The following is a 6720-nucleotide window of genomic DNA, read 5'->3' as shown; positions in this document are numbered from 1 at the left end:
GCTACCCAAAACATTTTAATAACATATTTCAAATCATCGTGCGTGCTTGCGTCTTCTACTTCATTTTAATTGCACTTAACCCGATGCGTCGTACGAGATCAAGAAATCATTCCAATAATTCTAAATCACTATCACCTAAAAATACTTATAAAAGATGTCCCGCTGATCGTTCATTAACCTGTGATCTATGAGAAATATTTTCATTTTATTTTCCTTTGCGCCTTTGCTCGGAAGATGCGTCTTTCGTTTATCTTTCTAATAAAAATCACTCTGTTTATTTTAAAGCAATAACACCTCAAAACCCCTTTAAAACATGTTCAAACGATTGCGCATGTTGGCGACTTCCATTCCAATGCATTCGTCTTTGTGACTTTGTCAGGAAGATGCGCGCAACCGCAAACAAAATGTTGATGTTTTCCTTTGTTTTTAAACATCGCCGATTCGATTTTCGATTAGATTTCGATTTTAGAAGTTTAACTGCCGATCCAATTTTCGATCTTAATTTTGATCCGATTTACAACATTAGTTAAAGACGTTCCACAGTTAAAGTGTAATCCATGTCGTTTTAACATAGGCTAATGTGCTTCCTTTTCTGCTATAGAGCTACATGTACAAAGTTCACCCAAATGGTCATTGTAAAGAATTGTCCATTCAAAGAATTTGGCATTTTTAGACCTCACGACACCACAAAATTGGGTTTAAACTTCTATTACTCAGTCAAAATCCATGAAACTTTCATCAAAATTTGCGCTATAGTTAATTGTATCCTTAAGATAGAAAATCTATTTATATTGCTGTTGTTTGCTCTTTAAAGTTTAACAGCACTGTCAGTTCTTAAAAATGGTGTGAAAGATAACAAAAACCCAACCTAAAAAACGTGAAATTTAAATAACAAATATAGGGGTTCAGCTTGTTTTCAAACTATCAGCACTTTTATGAGAGCAAATGTGCTTTTTTTAAACACCTAAAAAAGAAGAAAATTCCAAAACCGCTGTATTTATTCAAACTCGGGGTCTAGTCATATTCGTCATACTTTGCAGTGCTGCAGAGCAAAGTATTTTGAAATTGGAGAGTTTTTTTTTTTAAATAGTCCATAGTATAATTCTAGTTTATTAGTTTCATAAAATAACACATCGGATCTGCAGGTAGTGCAGATAAGGAGAAAAATCAGCTCATACCTACATCTGATTAATTACCTGTTCATCAATTGTGGCATCAGATCAGGATGCGCACAAACATAACTGTGGAACGTCCTTAAATGGTCAAGTCAATATCAAGTGTTTAAGTGTGACTTTTAAATCAATATTCCAGCAAATCTCCACATACGGCACTCATAATGCTGGTAAGATACAATTGCCCGTATTCCATAGTCAGATCGAATTTCGGCCATGATCTAACTCTGTGCTTAATCTATGGAATGCACAAAATCCTGTTATCACTATACATGTAAATTTTCTTATTCATTGAGCTCTCTCATCATGTTATAATGACGATGGAAACTAATTCAATTACTATTCTCAGAGAGTTGAGACTGATCTGAGTGGTTGATGAGATGATGAATCGAAACGGTACTAAGATTTATGTCACAACAGGCTTTCCATAGTTAAACCACAACTTAAGACCTGAGCATTAATTCATCTCGAGTTCAGAATACGGGACAATGACTTTAACATCCTAGAGTGAACCCATTTAACACCTGGATGATGAGCGGCAGTGCAGACTGATCTTTTGCATCTGCTTTCACCTAACCCACAGCTGTACACAGGGCAGCTACAGCATCCATCTCTTGACCAAGAACAGACAAGTTGAATATCGCACGCCTGCAATTCCAGCATAGCCGTTAAAAAACCCTTCCGTGATAATCCGACAGATAATAAACCTTGAATATCAGGCGATCATCTCATCAACATCTACCAAGTTGATCTGCTAAGTAGCACGGGTATCTGATCATTACCATGGTAACTGTCAAATAACGACGTCTCGTCAGTGTTGACAAACTGCATGAAACAGTTATCAGCACCACTCCGAATCCGTGGGATACCACACGTCCGTCTCCGAGATTAAAGTCAAACGGCTCAAACTGTTCACTAAACGTCGAGACTAATTTCATCTCCTCTTCCTTGCTGATGCTACAGTTCTTCCAGTCCACTCTCTCGGGCAAGTCAAGCAATTCTTCAGCTGCCACCACCTCTCTGAAATGAAGGATAAATAGAGAATTCAGATTCATTTATTGGTCCATATTAAAAACACAGAAATTTGTCCTCCACTGGCAGTACATTACAATATGAAATACATAAACAACACTAATGACGTATAATTTCACAAATATTTAACATTGAAGGAAAATAAGTGAACATGTATTGCACTATAATAAAAAGGAATTAGCAAAATAATTATTCATACAACAGAATTAAAAATGGGTGGAGAAAGATAACCAAGGAGAAAGGATGGAAGAGACCACGTAAAAGCAAAAAGAAAGAAGTCAACTGGATAGAAAAATTGAGAGAGTGGCAAGTAAAGAAATGGAAGAGAGAAAAGGGAGAAAGGGAAAAAAGAGGGGAAACAGAGGAAAAGAGAGAGAGAGATAGCGAGAAAGGAAAAACACAACATGGAGAGAAGATACACAGCTGCACTCAAAATAATTGCATAAAAGAAGAATACATTAAAGGAGACAGTTCCCTAAACTGATAATTTTCTATTCAGATTCTTTGTAGGATTCTGATCAAATGTACTTTTAAAAAATGGGCAACCCAATTCTTTTTCATGTATTTTGTTTTTTTAATTTCTTAGGTATTTCTTTCTTTTTCAACTATTCCAAAATATTTTTTTCAAGGGAAATCATTGCCAACTTTATTCTTCTCATGAAAAAGACAAAATTAATTAACTATAATCAGAAAAAGTAGAAATTATATATTTACTAGCATTGGCTGAAAACACAATTAGCATTGGATTGAACATGAATTCATGTTTTTGAGCAATTGTGAGTTTGGCATACACAAAATGTGGTAGTTTCAGACCACATACCTGGGAGTCACATATTCATTCTCAAAAAGTGCACAAGACTTGAAAGAAAAAAAAAAAACCCTCATGGAGCAACACAGCCCAAGCTTTTCAAATGTTTCAAGACATTTTATAGCCATGATTGGGTTAGAAACATACATCTAAAATATAATACATTAATTGATCCTTGCTGCTATAAATATATACCTGCCAAACTGTAGAGGAAAGAATTTCTTTATTCTGTGTAAGATCTTCTCTCCATCATTTAGCTCTACATAGAAGTAGGGTAACCCTACAGACAAAATCAGAAATGAAAATAGACATGACACAAATTCATACAATTCACATTTCTAACTCTGAAAAGATTTAGCCTGACTTTACACACATAATACATAAACTACAGACAATTGACCAATGAGATTGCAGAATTCATCACCACTGAAAAAAAAAAAAAATGCATTACAGTGAAATAATTTGATCCGACTTCAATGTATTATAAAGTTGCTATGTTTCTACCTGTTTTAGATCTGTGTGTTGAGGTACTTCAGCTATAAAGTCTAGCTTGTGTTCTTCCACGATCCTGAAGAAAACCTCTTTGATGTCTTCTGCCTTTGACTTATCGACAGGAATGACCTGTAGGATCACAAGGAAAGTAGTGAGAACTAACATTGCTTGCATTACAAAACAATTGAAATACAGGGATATAATCCTAGTGTAGTGTAGGATTGTTATTTTGTCATTCGGTTGCCTTTGGTATTTAGTTCAGCTTTGTTTACATTCTTGATTTCCTGTTGTCATCCATTTACATTTAACTTTCAATCTGCTTCTCTCCTGTCATTCCTTTCCTATTCAGATGTGTTCATTCATTACATTCCCACATCTGATTCTTTTGTTCAACATTTTTATTATGTAATCATCCCAATATCTTATTCATCTCCATCCTCTATCTCTTATTGGTTATTTTTATGAATTAGACTTTTCCACTTTCAGTTGGCTATTCCATTCTCTTTATTTTCATTGGTTGATTTTGTGTAATTTGAATATATGCTAATTTTGTAATGCAATTCTGAGTTTTAATGAGGCAAAGATGCCCAGCAAATACAGCAGTGCACTACCAGACGTCGAGTTCAGTTCGTTATTTTGTACCTGTGTCTTCATAGTTAAGTTCCATCTTCTCTTCGTTTGCTGTTCCATTTGATGTGTATGATTGAGCTTGTGTTATTCCCATCTTCAGATGAACATTATTTCCCCATATACTGTATTTTTTTTTCAACCCCATAACTGGTGGCATTGTAAAATCTACTTTACTTCAGAGAGTGTAACCTGCTACATGGATGTATAAACACTCCTATTACAGCACTAAGTTATTTTGTGAACTTTCTCTTCAGTTTTATAACTTTTTACCGACACATTTGAATTCTCATTTTGTCTGCTACTGCCTCAACTAGAGACTCTTTATCAACTTAGAGACTCTTGATCCGTTTTTACCCAGATACCGTCTTCCGCCCTCATTTCATTTTGTTCATCATGCCCATTCACCCTTATAGGCCCGATTCCTCCAGCTTACCTGGCTATCCTGAAGGACCGCTGAACTCTCCCGATTTCATTGATATAAACATTACAGTCCTTCAATTACTTGATCGTGTGGACTGCCTGGAAAAGCTTGTTTGCAGCCTACAAGACATCTCCACACAAACTGACAACCATGACTTCAACAATTTGGCATTGGACTCTGACAAACTCAAAGAAAAGATCTGTCAGTCCCAGAGTAAAGATAGAGATATTTCAACTCTGAAGTATTTCCTTAACAACATCATCCCTGAAGCAAAGGAAATATCGAACTTTCAGCCACAGATGCGACATAACCTCTGGCACCTCCCTCGCATCACCAAATCTCTTCAGCTACTCGAACCATCATGCTGAGTATCTGATGTCCTTCACTCTCGACACCCTTCTACAGGTCATGTCAGCTACCAAAGAATACTACAAATCACTTTCCAAAATCTGTACTGGCCCTTCATGCATCGAGATATTTCAATCTTTTCGAGCACTTGTCATCTGTGCCAAAGTCCAAATGCCAGCCTTGAAACCCCAGTACATTGTCAGCCAACATCATGCGATATCATCCAGAAAGCTGTGTGTGCAATTACAGAGCATCACTGGACTACATTCTGTCGACATCTTTATTTTGAGTTTAGTTCAGCTACAATCATATTTTAGGTTCTTCTATTTGGTGCTTTTGGCTGTTTGATATGATTTGAGTTTGCTCGTTTACGACTGTTTTTGTGAGGTGTATCTTTGAACATTCAGCCACTATACAGTAGTATTGTACTGTGCGAACATTTTTCGTTTAAATAGGTGATGAGAATTACATGATGTAAAATCATAGTTATATAAAATAATTTCTTTCCTCTGTAACTGTGTAAACTCAACGAGGATATATTCTTGTGCGGCCTAAAGTATATTTGTAGGAGAGTAGGGTACTATTCTTACTTGCCAATATTCCTGTCAATATTGAGTCTTCATGTCTCACAGTTGAAGCTAGAAGTCTCTTAGGATGCAATCATCATTGACAAGAGTTCACATTTGTCTTTTCCGTTGAGGAAGTTACTTGGGACGCCATCATTGCTGACCAAGTTCACACTTGTCTTTACTGTTGGGGAAATCCAATGGGAGGCCATCATCGATGATTGAGTTCACCGCAGGAAAAGGAATGTTGTCTAGGCAAAGGGCTCTGCCTCTGCATTAACATAAACATATTAAAGTCATGGATTCATTCAATTACAATCATTATTAATTACATCATCTAGAGGTAAAGGAGGCATTAGGCAAGCTGAATCAACTTCTGTAAATAATGTAAACAAATATCAAAATGTAAATTATATGAACATATTTCTTAAAAATATTTATTTGCAAAAATAAATTTTCTAAATGACTATATTACCACTGGCAAAGCTCGACATTAGCGGTGGCCCGGTGGCCCGGGGCCACCAAAAAATCATCTCGGGCAACCATTATTGAAAAAATGTTAAGTTTTGGTGGCCCGAATCGGGCAACCAATAATTTTCAAAGTAGCGCAATTTTTCTCCCGATTTTGCATGCATTTATCAACTTTCTACAGTTAAAATTGCAAGAAAATTCGTCATGCGCCTTTTTTGTTAATCTACACACAAATACACACACACAAAGATTGCATAGTCATGACAGTATGTAGGCCTACAGCTAGCATACCGTACAGCTGGCTGTGCCGGCTGTCTGGGTGAGCTTTGCATGCATGAAACCACTGCACCTAGCCGTGCGCTTGCAGACTATTCAGACTCGGAGCTGCGATACAAAATGTTACTGCTAAGAAATCTTCCCCAGAACTTTGAAAATCTACGACAAAGTCACATTTTACACCAATGAAATGCCCTTCTACAGTCCATATTACTGAAACCTGATTATTTGTAAGCATTAAAAGGAGGAATTATGACCTCTCTTTTGACTCAAAAAGACCGATTTCCAAATGCATTGATACACATAAAACACATCACAGTCCCACATGTGCATTTGTATGTATGTTGATATTTGGTTTATTGCGACGCTGTCTCTTCTAGCCAAAAGTGAATAGACAGCTTCTTTCTTTCTTGTTTATAAATGACTTCTTAAACCACTATTAAGGAAGTAAATACTTTGGGAAGGCATTTCATTGATATGAAATGTGAATTTTTTCCATCATTT

The 6720-nt window shown here is 36.3% G+C and overlaps 1 long non-coding RNA gene across 1 annotated transcript; it reads right to left on the bottom strand.

Moving 5' to 3' along the window:
• Window positions 1-220: 220 nt before the first annotated feature.
• On the bottom strand, window positions 221-3624 carry LOC121411844. The gene is made up of 3 exons (XR_005969547.1): window positions 3517-3624; window positions 3208-3292; window positions 221-2192 (listed from the first exon to the last, which is right to left on the bottom strand). It is a non-coding gene; the product is annotated as an uncharacterized LOC121411844 (long non-coding RNA).
• Between the last annotated feature and the right edge of the window lie 3096 nt (window positions 3625-6720).

Source organism: Lytechinus variegatus, chromosome 3 (genome assembly GCF_018143015.1).
Source record: "Lytechinus variegatus isolate NC3 chromosome 3, Lvar_3.0, whole genome shotgun sequence".
Taxonomy (NCBI): Eukaryota; Metazoa; Echinodermata; class Echinoidea; order Temnopleuroida; family Toxopneustidae; genus Lytechinus; species Lytechinus variegatus.
Note: the sequence above shows the minus strand (reverse complement) of the source record. Positions and strands in the feature narration are given on the sequence as shown.